The following is a 14,281-nucleotide window of genomic DNA, read 5'->3' on the forward strand; positions in this document are numbered from 1 at the left end:
CGGAAATTAAAAGGTTAATATATGAGGAGCGTTTGATAACTTTGGGGCTGAACTTGCTGAAGTTCAGAATGACGAAGGGAAATTTTTTATTGAAGGGAGATTTGTAGTGGTTTGTAAAATTATAATATATAGAGATGTATAAAATCATGAAGGGCATAGATAGGGTGAATGCACATAGTCTTTTCCTAGGGTAAGGGAAAGGTGAGAAGGGACAGATTTAATAGGAAACTGGCGGACAACTTTTTCACCCAGTATATGGAATGAGCTGCCAGAAGAAGCGGCTGAGGCAGGTACGTTAACAACATTTGAAAGGAACCTGGACAGATAGACAAATAGGAAAGGGGCCAAACGCAGGCAAATGGGATTGGCTTAGTTGGGCATCTTGGTCAGCATGGACTAGTTGGGCCAAGGGGCCTGTTCCCTACTGTATGACTCTGAAACCTCCCTGTATACTGAAAGGCCTGGATAGTCTGGACATGGAGAGGGTGTCTCCATTAGTAGGAAAGCCACAGCCTTGGAATAGAGGAGATGGAGGGGTAATTCCTCAGCTAGGGGGCGGTGAATCTGTGGAATTCATTGCAACAGACGGCTGTTAATACAGTGATAGGGTCTTGATTGGTAAGGGGGCTACGGATTATGTGTTCCTCCATGAGGACCACAACCTTGTAGGGTTCGGAGGCTTGTGTACCTCAATGACCCAGAGAGCTATGTTGGTTGGAGTCAGTGCTTTATGCTTTGGCTCTTGGTAGTGTCACCCATGCCAAACAGGTCAAAGGGTAGAGGACCGACTAAGAGTGGTCCACCGGTCCTCCAGGTTTGGGGGTTCAGCTCGGGGCTAACAACCCTGACTGGAGAAACCAAATTGTTAGGGAAGCAACAACATTTGAGTGTGACAGTATTTCTGTGTCTTCACCCAGTACTTGTATGACAGACAGTAGTGAAAACCAAGATGAAGACCTGAACACCGCCAGAGATGGAGGACCTTCATTACTGCCCTAAACGCCTGTGGCATAAATTGACAGTAAAATAAGGATTATGAGAAGCATGCAGGAGGATGGGATTGAGAGTTAATCAGCCATGATTGAACGGGAGAGCACACTCAATAGGCTGAATGGCCTAATTCTGCTTCTGATTCATGGTTTTATGGGTTATGCTAGGAATGAGTTAAGGATTTAGAGGAGTCCTGTGCAAAGATGAGATGCCAGCGAATTTTAAACCGGGCACTGATTGCAGATAAAGAGTGTGATACCTAAAGTTAGTATGTTTGATGTAGAGTTTGGAAGTCTGATGAGGTATTATTCCTGATTTGGTCCTTGTAACAGTACAAGAGACAACAGATAAGTCAGAATATGATGAAGTATTAAGGTTGCGGGTGACAGGAAGACTGGTGGAACACATGTCCTCCACAAAGTGATCACCCAATCATTCGGCACATTGGCCTTCAACAGTCAGGGCATTGAGAATACCAGCTGGGGCATTATGTTGCAGGTGTAGAAGTCCGTCTGCATTTGAAATATTGTTTAAAGTTTTGGTTACCCTTCTATAGCAAACGAGGACAAGGATTACTGATGGGTTCTGTTGGAACAGGAGCCAGTGAAGGTGAACTGAGATGGGGGGATGGGTAAAATGAGATCCTGGGAATCCCTTTGGAATTTGGGTTTAAATATTCTGTTTGAAGTGTAGATATCAGAAACGGAATAAATCCTCTTGACTGTTCTCTCCAGGGGCAGATAGACTTTGGATTGAGGCTCCCTTCAAAAGACAAATGATGACACCTCCCTCGCTGCTGCTCAGGAATGGCAGTTGAGCTCACAAACACATGGTGGGGGGTGGGGGGAGCACAGAATCGTGTTGTGATTGTTTATCCACTCTGAGGTGATTCCCCAAAGCCGGAATGGGTTGGAAGTCTCCCACTCTCGTATTCCAGGCCCTGCATGTCTGGTGGTACCACAGTACTTTATTCCTCCTTGTCATTTTCTTGTTTAATAAACTTGTCATCCTCAAAACTGCTGCCCTTTTCCCCAGTTAGCACTATTGCTGTACACACATCAGCTTGGTGTTTGCTGGCCTGCTCCAGAGTTTGATAAAGCTAAAGGCACAAGAGGTTCTGTGGATGCTGGAAAGAGTGTGAAGGAGATTTATGAGCTTGTTGCTGGGACTTGAGGGACTGAGTCATGGAGAAAGGGTGAGAAAGTTAGAACTGTATTTATTGGAGTGGCCTTATAGAAGTATGTAAACTTTTGAGGGGCATAGATAGGGTTAACATCACAAAATTTCCATGTTTGCATTACTTATTATATGTAACTATTTAATATATGCATGTACTTTAATTCATGTTTTTTCTATTACGTATTTCATTGTGCTGCTGTTGAAAAGACAAATTTCACGACATATGCTGGTGAAATTAAACCTGATTCAGATTCTGGTTCCTCTGAATGAAACCACGCTGCCCATTTGGTGACCTGCCAGGTCCCATGAGAAGCTCTAAATCAATTTTGTTTGTTTGAAAAATACTGTGAATTAACTTGCTCTGCTCAAGATGCGATACAAGTGGAAAGCTATTGTTTTGCCTACAGCTAAGCTATTTGAGTGGTGATTGGACTCTATTTAAATGCAAGTTTTGTTTCCAATGCATAAAGGAAAACTATTCCCAAATGCTTGTCCTGTCTCTGTTGGTGGATAATAATCAGCCATGTCTGCTTTACAATGGTTATGTAAATTCATGCTAATATCTTCTCTGTTTTAGTGTTCTGGACCTCATGGGATAATTTCTCTTTGTATTTCAAGCATGTGGAATTTTTTTCCCAACTCCTTGGAATACTGAACACAGAAACTGTATTTTTAAATATATTTTGAAAGCTATGCATTTTAAAATTCTGTATTTGGTGCACAGATTAATTTGCATATTAAGGTTTCAGATTGCTCATCTGTTTTGAAAACTGCCTGGCCTGGTACAGGTTTATTCTGCAGTTACTAATCCTACAAATGTGGGTAAAAATGTAGGAGCCCTAAACTGAATTCTGACTTGTAAAGATCATTTGCTGAACAGTTGGTGGAGTGGACAGCGTATTGACTGGCTGCATCACAGCCTGATATGAGAACACCAATGTCTTTGAATGGAAAATCCAACAAAAGTGGATTTGACCCAGGATATTAAGGGTAAAGCCCTCCCAATCACTGAGCACATCTACATGAAATGCTGTCGCAGGAAAGCAGCATCCATCTTCAGAGATCCCCACCACCCAGGCCATACTCTCTTCTCACTGCTGCCATCAGTGACATACAAGAGCCTCAGGGTTCCCACCACCAGGTGCAAGAACAGTTATTAACCCACAACCATCAGGTTCTTGAACAAAACTACACCCACTTGTCCATCCATTGAGGTGTTCCCACAGCCAATGATCTAATTTTAAGGACTCTTTATTTCATTATCTCCTGTTCTCATTATTTACTGCTATTTATTTATACTTGCATTTGCACAGTTTGTTGTCTTCAGCACTCTGGTTGATCTTTCGTTGACCCTCTTATAGTAACTATTCTATACATTTGCCGACTACGCCCTCAGGAAAATTAATCTCAGGTTGTATATGGTGACATTGGGTTGTATATTACTAATAGCATTTACTTTGAACTGTGATCTTATTGGGAGATGATAATGTTATTGATTTATTATTGTTACATATATGAAGAGACAGTGAAAAGTTGGTCTTGCATATGGTCCATGAATCTGTGCAAATGTCTTTTAAATGCAGTGGATTATTGATGAGAAGTATGAAATGTTACACACACAATCCTGATGAGCTGTCTCAGCCTGAAATGTTGACTGTTCATTCCTCTCCATAGATGCTGCCTGACTTGCTGAGTTCCTCCTGCATTTTGTTCGGAATCTCTTGTGTTTATGAAATGTTATGTTTTGGTAGGAAATAGATTCGGTAAATAGAGGGTATATTGTTAGGAGGAGTGCAGAAGGATATCTGGTGGTAAATCCGGGTCTCTGGCACTCAGTTTGGTGCTGTGGCTCAGAAGAGAAGAGAGGTGAGGAGGACTGCAGTGGTGACAGGAGATCCCTTAGTCAGAGGAACAGAGTATCAGATAGAGACACCCAGATGGTATGTTGCCTCCCTGGTGCCAGGATCAGGGATGTTTTGGATCTGGTCCACGGCACTCTAATGGGGGAAGGTGAGCAGCCAGAAATCTTGGTACATATTGGCACCAATGACCTAGGTAGGAAAGGTGAAGAAATCCTGAATAGAGATTTTAGTGAGCTAGATAAAAAGCTGAAAAACAGGACCTCCAGAGTAATAATCTCTGGATTTCTGCCTATGCCACATGCCAGGGAGGTCAAGAAGTGGCAGATGGAGTTCAACCCAGATTAGTGTGAGGTGGTTCATTTTGGTAGGTCAAATATGATGGCAGAATATAGGATTAATGGTAAGACTTTTGGTAGTGTGGAGGATCAGAAGGATCTTGGGGTCCGAGTCCATAGGACACTCAAAGCTGTGCAGGACATACAATAGAGCAAAAATCAGTGGGAGGTTTGAGGATTGGGAATTTTTTAAAACCAACGAAGGCAACTAAAAATGGCATTAAGGAGGTAAAGATAGAATACAAAGATAAGTTTCTTCCATTAGATAAAGTGTAAAAGAGAGGCGAGAGTAGATAATGGACAACTGGAAAAATGATGCTGGAGTGGTGGTAATGGGGGTCAAGGAAATGGTGCGCAAACTGATTAAGTAGTGGAGCGGTGGCTCAGGAAGGTAGGACTTGCATCACCCAGGGCATGCCCCCTTCTCATTGTTACTTTCAGGAAGGCGGTACAGAAGCCTAAAGACACACACTCAGCAATTCCGGAACAGCTTCTTCCCATCTGCCATATATATACTTACTGTAATTGATTTCCTTTTTTTCATTCAATATTAGCAATGTATTGAAATGTGCCGCTACTGCTAAGTTAACAACTTTCACGACACATGCCGGTGATATTCAACCTGATTCTGATTCTGAGTGTTTTACATCAGTCTTCACTGTGGAAGACACTAGCAGTTTGCCAGAAGTTCAAGAGTGTCAGGGGGCAGAAGTGTGTGCAGTTGTCAGTACTAGGGAGAAGGTTCTTGGGGAAACTGCAAGGTCTGAAGGTAGATAAGTTACCTGGACCAGATGTTAGACACCCCAGGGTTCTGAAGGATGTGGTTGAAGAGATTGTGGAGTCATTATTAATGATCTTGCAATAATCAATAGGTTCTAGCATGAAACATGAAAAACCTACATCACAATACAGGCCTTTCAGCCCACAATGCTGTGCCGAACATGTACTTACTTTAGAAATTATCTAGGGTTAGCCATAGCCCTCTATTTTTCTAAGCTCCAGAACCTTGTGCTGCAGCTGCCCAGGGGAGGAGACACCGGAGGCAATGTGATGAGGTGGGTATCCATGCTGGGTTGGGGCTGGCTCCTTCTGGTGGTGTTGCCGTCTAGTGTTCATTTGGTGGAAGACAATTGCGTTTGTCTGTGACTGTACTAGTGCAAGATGAGGAACTGCTGCTTGATCTTGCAGAAAACGTGGCTCCAGGACAACATCCCATGACACTCAGGGACTTGGGTTATAAACATAGAAACATAGAAAACTTACAGCACAATACAGGCCCTTCGGCCCACAATTATATACTTACTTTAGAATTTACCTTGGGTTACCCATAGCCCTCTATTTTTCTAAGCTCCATGTACCTATCAAGGAGTCACTTAAAAGACCCTATTGTATCCACCTCCGCCACCGTTGCGAACAGCACATTCCACGCACTCACCACTCTCTGCGTAAAAAAACTTACCCCTGGCATCCCCTCTGTATCTGCTTTCAAGCACCTTAGAATTATGCCCTCTCATGCTAGCTGTTTCAGCCCTGGGAAGAAGCCTCTGACTATCCACACGATCAATGCCTCACATCATCTTATACACCTCTATCAGGTCACCTCTCATCCTCTGTCACTCCAAGGAGAAATGGCCAAGTTTACTCAACCTATTCTCATAAGGCATGCTCCCCAATCCAGGCAACATCCTTGTAAATCTCCTCTGCCCCCTTTCCATGGTTTCCACGTCCTTCCTGTAGTGAGGTGACCAGAACTGAGCACAGTACTCCAAGTGGGGTCTGACCAGGGTCCTATATAGCTGTAACATTACCTCTTGGCTCTTGAACTCAATCCCACAGTTGATGAAGGCCAATGCACCGTATGCCTTCTTAGCCACACAGTCAACCTGCGCAGCAGCTTTGAGTGTCTTGTGGACTCGGACCCCAAGATCCCGCTGATCCTCCACACTGCCAAGAGTCTTGCCATTAATGCTATATTCTGCCATCATATTTGACCTACCAAAATGAGCCACCTCACACTTATCTGGGTTGACCTCCATCTGCCACTTCTCAGCCCAGTTTTGCATCCTATCAATGTCCTACTGTAACCTCTGACAGCCCTCCACACTATCCACAACGCCCCCCCCCAACCTTTGAGTTATCAGCAAATTTATTAACCCATCCCTCCACTTCTTCATCCAGGTCATTTATAAAAATCACAAAGGGAAGGGGTCCCAGAACAGATCCCTGAGGCACACTTCTGGTCAATGACCTCCATGAGAATATGGCCCATCTATAACCACTCTTTGCCCTCTGTGGCAAGCCAGTTCTGGATCCACAAAGTAAGGTCCCCTTGGATCCCATGCCTCCTTACTTTCTCAATAAGCCTTGCATGGGGTACCTTATCAAATACCTTGCTGAAATCTATATACACTACACCTACTGCTCTACCTTCATCAATGTGCTTAGTCACATCCTCAAAAAGTTCAGTCAGGCTTGTAAGGCATGACCTGCCTTTGACAAAGCCATACTGACTATTCCTAATCTCCATCCGTTTTCTTAATGGTTCTGGAGGAATAGAAAATTGGAATAGAGTGGATGTGGAGAAGATGTTTCCTATGATGGGAGAGTCTAAGACCAGAAGACACAGCCTCAGAATAGAGGGTCATCCTTTTAAGACCGAGATCAGGAGGAATTCCTTTAGCCAGAGAGTGGTGAATCTGTGGAACTCTTTGCCACAGGCAGCTGCAAAGACCAAGTCTATGTATGTTTAAGGCAGAGGTTGATAGATTCTTGATTGTTCAGAGCATAAAGGGATACGGGGGGGGGGGGTGCAGCGGAGCGGTAGGAGATTGGGGCTGAGAGGAAAATTGGATCGGCTATGATGAAATGGCAGGGCAGACTCAATGGGCCAAATGGCCTAATTCTGCTCCTATATCTTGAGATTTTGCAGATGCTGGAAATCCAGAACAACACCACAAAATGCTGGAGGAAGTCAGCAGGAAATGAATAATGAGTTGACGTTTCGGGCCAAGACCCTTCCTGAGGATCAGATCTGGTGGTGTGGTAGAGCACATCCTCATACTGTGTTGGCCATTGACACAAATGATGCATTTCACTGTGGTTTTCAATGTGACAAATAAAGCTCATCTTTAAAAATCTTTAAAATGTGTGTTTGGTTTCCCAATTGTAGAGGGGACCATGTTGTGCCTCTAAATGCAGTACAGGGACAGAACTGTATGTGAACTACCAGTTGCCCATGTAAAATGGTTCTCAAAACAACCAGCAGGACTCTATGCCAGGACAGTATTTTGGGTACATATCCCACAAAGCCCCTCACCGTCTGGGACATGCCTTCTCCTCATTACAGAGAAGGTACAGGTGCCTGAAGACTCATACTCAATGATCCAGAACAGCTTCTTCCCCTCAAAACTACCGTATAATAACCACAAAAGATTCTGCAGATGCTGGATCCATAGCAAAACACACAAAATGCTGGAGGAACTCAGCAAGTCAGGCAGCATGAATTTTAGGCCTAGACCCTTCTTCAAGATTGGGAAGGAAGGGGAAAGATGCCAGAATAAAAAGGAGGGGGAGGGGAAGGAGTACAAACTTGTAGGTGATAGGTAAAACCAGGTGAGGAGGAATGAAGTAAGAAGCTGGGAGATGATAGGTGGAAAAGGCAAAGGGTTGGAGAAGGAATCTGATAGGAGAGGAAGGTGGAGCGTGGGAGGAGGGGCATCAGGGTGAGGTGATAGGTAGGTGAGGATAAGACTGAAAAGGCCAGAGTGGGGAATAGAAGAAGATGGAATGAAGAAGAGAAAAAATTACCTGATGGAGAAATCGATATTCATGTCGTCAGGTCGGAGGCTACCTTGACGATATTATGGGATGTTGCTCCTCTACCCTGGGAGTCGCCTCATTGTCGCAGGAGTGGACCGACATGTCGGAACGGGAATGGGGACGGGAATTAAAATGGTTGGCCAACGGGAAATTCCACTTTTTGCGGATGGAGTGGAGGTGCTCGACAAAGCAGTCTCCCTCCCAGTTTACGTCAGGTCTCACCTTAGTAGATTAAAGCCGCATCAGGAGCAGCAGGTAAAAGTGACGACCCCGACAGATTCGCAGTTGTTGCCTCACCTGGAAGGGCTGTTTCGGGCCCTAGTTAGAGATGAGGAAGGGGGTGAGTGGGCAGGTGTAGCATTTCTGTCGCTTACGTGCCGGGAGGGAGGGACGAATGGACAAGGGAATCCCGGGGGTGGGGTGAGGGAAGGATCCCCGCGGAAAGCAGAGTAGGGGCAGATAACGAAGGTGGCAGGACCTCGTTGAAAATGGCGAAGATTTCGGAGAACAATGAGTTGGATGCGGAGGCTGATGGGGTCGTCGGTAAGGACAAGAGGGACTCTAACCCTGTCAAGACTGCGGGAAGCTAGAGAGAGCGCAGCTGTCATCATTCCTACCTCATAATTCCCTTGTATTTGCATTTAGTTTGTGATTTGCAGTAATTATATTTTTACACTCTACTGCTGCCACAAGACAACAAATTCCACGCCATGTAAGTCAGTGATAACGAACGTGAATCTCTCCCTTCTCCACGTGAACCAGACGCGTTTCATTCACAGAATCCGCCCCCCCCCCCCCCGCACGCACAATAACCCACAACTCTCGATTTGCAGCTTTCAAACTTCCAGGGGGAATGGGGATGGAAGGCTCTGGTTTGCCGGGGGAAATCTGAATCACAATGGACGAAGCACTTGACATTTGTTAAGGGCTGTTTGGCTCTACAAATAGTGTGACCTATTATCTGAAGGGAATCTTTTCAAGTGTTTGATCAATTCCCACACTCTGTGGAGAGCGAACCGCACAAGTCCAGTTAATGACAATGCAATTGATCTCCCAATCCAATTTGACTACCTTTGATCGATCTGGACTCTTTCCCCCATGAAAGGTGCCGCGGGTCTGCAGAGACTGAAGTTCCCATTTTAATGCCGTCACTTCTATTCTCCACGGTTAATTTCACTGTCAGTTCCAGAATTTCAACGCGCTCTGCGATAACCCGCAAAATAAGATTCCGGGTTTAGATTTTTTTGAAGAACTGGGTTTAAAGATTTTGATGTTTTGTCTGGATTCTCGCATTTTGCTGGTTTCCCACAAAAAAAATGTCTTGTGCTCGATCGTTTTCCTTACAATGTTATCAGCCATGATGGAATGGTGGAACAGACTCGATGGGCTGCACGGTCTAGTTCTGCTCCTATGTCTTATGGTCTTACGGTTATTAACGGCGTGAGGTTGAATGCAGCATACAGGGAGAAGCGAAGCCTCTCTATATAAATGGACGCGGATCAATCGGGGAAGTGGATGTTTGAGGTCAGTGCTAAAACCGAAGGCCACAGCCAGCTGTTTTCGTCAATGATGCGTCGCTAGAGGTCCGTCGGAAACAAATTTTAAAGTACAATGTCAACATTTCGAACTGAGCCGAGCACCAAATTCAAAGGCGGAATGTAGAGAAGAAACCTCTACTCGTGATCCCCGAAATCCTCGTAAGACATCAGCAAAATTGGAAGGTATTTCTTTAATTAGGAACTTTTATTTCAAGTTTACTCAACCCGCCACCTCTTTACCATCTAACCTCTGTTTGAAGGAAATGGCAGTAATCCGGTGTGCGCCAATGTAAATCTAACCCAATGTGAATAGCCTCGGGCCGGAGCTTTCTAACTGTGGGTAATGGTGTCGTTTTATAACTCTCCCGCAATTACACAGAGCAATAAAAGCGCGCGAAACCCTCCAGGTTGCGAATGAACGTTGTGTGCACCAGCGAGACTTAAAACATTTTATATGAATGCGAGGAGACGAACGAAAACCAGAGTTCATGCGTGAGACCGAGGCAGCGGAAGATAATTGCAAACAGATTCTTCCTGGAATAGATTTCCACGGAGACACAAAGACTGCCGTCCTTTGCAGGGCCTCTGTGTTTAAACCATCCTTCCACCTTATTCCTCGCTGCAGTTCTACTCTGTATTGCGACATCCTGCATACTAATGGCTCATAGCATATTTTGCAAGATGTAATGGCGCGTCAGAATTTTAAAAAATCCCATATTAAAGCACTGGATGAAAACCCTGGGGTAATGTAGCTGTGTCCTGTTTTCTACCGAGAAACACATGAGATCCTGCAAACGCTGGAAATCCAGAGTTACACTTACACACACACACGCACACAATGCTGGAGGAACTCACAAGGCCAGGCACCAAATATGGAAATGACACCTTGCATCATTTCTCTGAGGTTTGAGAGTAGGTGGACAGAGCAGCAATTAAATTTTACACCGCCAACTTCGGGGACAGTTAACCCACAACCATCCGGCTCCTGAACAGGCGTGGATAACTTCACTCACCACTACTCTGAACTACGACCTACAGATTCACTTTCACGGACTCTTTACATCTCATTTTCTCGGATTTTTGTTACCTGCCTAGTTGTCTTCTCTTGCACATTGGTTGTTCGTCAGTCTTTGTGTGTTTCTGCATTGCTTTAAATGCCTTCAAGTAAATTAATCTCAAGATATTACTTCGATAATAATTTTATTTTGAACTTTGGAGAAGAATAAGGAGCCGACGTTTCGGGCTGAGGCCTTCCATTCGTCCTGATGTGTTGTCTCGGTCCGAAACATCGACTCTATCCTTTGTGCGGATGCTGCCTGACCTGCTGAGTTCCTCCAGCATTTTGTCTGTGTGTTATTCTACTGAGGGAGCTTCTTCCACCCCCAACAACTTTCTGTTTCTCCTGTCTGTCTCCGCCCTCCGTCCCCAAACTCTCCTCATCACCCTGCGCTCTCGCTTTCAGATTGTTTATGTAAATTGAAGCAACTTCTGTAGACACAGGCGCGCAGGCAAAGGCCGCTGGCTCCCAAATGTATCCAGATGGTGCCACACTCCCAGAATAAACTCTCCCTTCCCCGTTCAATAAACAGCATCGCCCTAGAACACGTCCTCCACCTTCCGCACTGCTTACACCACCAGTGTTTATTTGACTATTCCTTTAATGAACCATCAAAATAATTACCAGACCGAATTAGAAACCCGTGAGGGTAACTTTCGAGGAGAGAATGGAGATTTTCTTTAAGCAAAGTAGTTCAAGTGTTCACAAAAGATCCTTTAAAAATAATGTTTATTCAGCCGTTAGAGTCAAGAAATTCCGTTACGCCGCTCTTCCACCCCCTTCAGAACATCCCAGAGCGCTTTCTCGCCGATGGAGTCATCTTTGAAATGTGGTCACGGTTATGATGCTGGAACTGCAGTAGGCAAACTCCTGCACAGGAAGATCTCACAAGGTGATAATGACCCGGTAAACACAAGAAATTCTGCAGATGCTGTAAATCCAGAGTAATATACACACAATACTGGTAACTCTGTGTGTTATCAGGATTTGATCATCTGTTTTTAACAATAACAACTGGGGGATTTAATGTTGTCCTTACTCTTTCTGAATATAGTAAGTACTTACTCTTTACTGCCGAAAGTCCTCCAATTGACGTCTCTCATCCTAGGAGCGACACCTTCGATAATGCAACACCCTCTCTGTACTGCATTAGAGTAGCGAACGAAAGTTTTTAAAATGTATATACTCAAGTCCCTGCAGTGTATTTTAAACTCGGTACTTTCTAACTCGAGTTCAGCCATTGGGTTGTTGAATCAACCGTCACAACTCTAATCGCTAGAGTTTTGTATCAGTTTGATCACTTTGCACTAACATAGACTTTTTGTTCTAATTATATACTGTAATTGTAAAAAGAATCATTTATGTTCTTTTCTTTTGAATGTTGCTTAGATGATGTTACGTGCCTGTGATGCTGTAGCAACCAAACGAATCAATCACCTCCCCCTGATGCCCTCTCTCCCTGGTCCACTCTCTTCTCTTATTAGATTGCTTCTTCTTTTGCCCTATACCGCTAACACCTTTCACATCTCGACTTCTTACTTCATCTCACCTTCCCCCTCACCTATCACCTGCTAGCTTGTACTCCACCCCTTCGCCCCACCTTCTTAATCTGGTTTCTTCCCCCTTCCTTTGCAGTCCTGATGAAGGGTCTCGGTCCGAAACGGCGAATGTTTTTTTTTTGCCCTTCATATATGCTGCCTGACCTGCTGAAGTCCTCCAACATTTTGTGTATTTTGTTCCAGTTTTCATTGCCCCCGTGCAAGCATGTACAGTAAACTCGACTTTGACTTTAATCTTTGAGAGACCTGCGTGTATCCATGGAGCAACAGAAGAAAGAAGTTTTGGTGGGGAGCTTGGTCCTGTCCAGTAGCATTAAGAGGAGACAGAAACGGGACAGTGTTGAAAGAGTTTGAGGAGGCAATATGTTTTGAAGATGTCGAAGGCCATTGGTATTGCTGGAAATTCAGCAGGCCAGGCAGCATCTGTGGGAAGAGTTGGAAGATTAATTGTTTCTCTACACAACTGTTCGGCTTTTCCACCATATTCTGCTTTATTTCAGATCATCAGTTTTGTTTTAATTTCTAGCTGTATTACAGTTATCAGTATGGTGGGTGGGTGGGGGTAATTGTCACACTGGAGGAAGAGGCAAACTGTAAAGGCGTAAAACTATAGAGGGCTTTAAGTGCTAAAATTTAAACAGAGGCAAAAATAATGCGGGCTAATTGGGCTGGAGCAGTGAGAACACAACGGAGACAGAGCCAGCTTGACACGACTCTTCTTTAGAGGGAAGGAGTTAAGTTAACAGCTCTGGTGGTGCCCGTAAGGGATTGTGGGTGGTCAAGTGGACGAGGATAAGGGTCCATGAAGCTCGGAGAATATGTGCCAGTGGAGTTCAGTCTCAAAAGTCTAAACAAAATGTTTAGTCCTGGAGTGGGCTGTTCTGGTCAAGGATGGCACTGGTGACATGGGTTTGGGACGACTTGCATGGATGACCCATCCGGGAAATCCAGCGTAACACACACAAAAATGCTGCAGGATCTCAGCAGATCGGGCAGCATCTATGGAGAGGAATAAAGAGTTGTCGTGGACTGTTTATTTCCCTGGGAAGTTGCCGCCTGGCCTGCCAAGTTCATGGGCATTTTGCAAGGTCGCCATTGCAGAGCTTCCTTTGGCACCATGGTTGGTACAGACATGGTGGCCGAAGGGCCTGCTGCTGTGCTATATTGTCCCTGCAAGATGGGCACAGCAAGATCCCACATGTGATAACACAAAGCGGATCGGGGCTTGTTTTGCCCCCGCTGCTTTGTCACGTGCTCTGTTTTATTCTGCGGAGCATTGAGTAGGTTGGCGCCTGAACGTGCGGGCTGCTCCAGCGCATCTTCGGGTGCTTGTTAACGGAAACGACCGTTTCATTCAATGTTTCCATATATTCACTTGAATCTGAAGTTCACTTACCAACTGATCTTATTAAAGGAATGCAAATTGTACACGTTAACTGTGGTTAGGAGCATTTGACTACATTTTAAATTCAAATTAGTGATGCTGTTTCTGGATAATTACAGGCGGAACACCAAGGGGGTAAAAATAACCCTCCTTCACCTTCACAGCCCCTGTTGCAGCTTTGTTGGTAACACTATGGGAAGTCAGTCTAACAAAAGTATCTGGAGCGGGACTTTCTGATGCACGGGATCAGAAGCGGAGACCCAGTCGACTGCAGGTGCTGGTACCCGGAACAACAAACTGTCTGCAGGAGGTACTCAGCAGATCGAACAGCATCTGTGGGAATACGAGAATTATCAACGCTTTCAGGTCAAAACTCTATTGGGTCTAGTTTCGACCCGAAAGGTCGACAACTCCTTCAAAAGCACAAGGAGACACCGCGGGTCATGCAGCGTCTACGGAGGGACACACACACAATGCTGGTGGAACGCAGCAGGCCGGGCAGCATCTATTGGAAGAGGTACAGTCGACGTTTCCTGCCGAGACGCTGTGTCCTGACGA

At 44.9% G+C, this 14,281-nt stretch overlaps 1 protein-coding gene across 1 annotated transcript in view; it reads left to right on the plus strand.

Annotated features, from left to right (window-relative positions):
• The window catches only part of ulk3 (unc-51 like kinase 3), a 73,847-nt gene extending 66,364 nt beyond the window's left edge, over positions 1–7,483 (plus strand). The window contains exon 17 of the transcript XR_011889654.1: positions 7,287–7,483. The gene's annotated coding sequence lies outside the window, so the exon portion shown is untranslated. The remainder of the gene's footprint in view (positions 1–7,286) is intronic.
• Positions 7,484–14,281: the final 6,798 nt, after the last annotated feature.

This window comes from Mobula birostris, chromosome 18 (assembly GCF_030028105.1).
Source record: "Mobula birostris isolate sMobBir1 chromosome 18, sMobBir1.hap1, whole genome shotgun sequence".
Classification (NCBI taxonomy): domain Eukaryota; kingdom Metazoa; phylum Chordata; class Chondrichthyes; order Myliobatiformes; family Myliobatidae; genus Mobula; species Mobula birostris.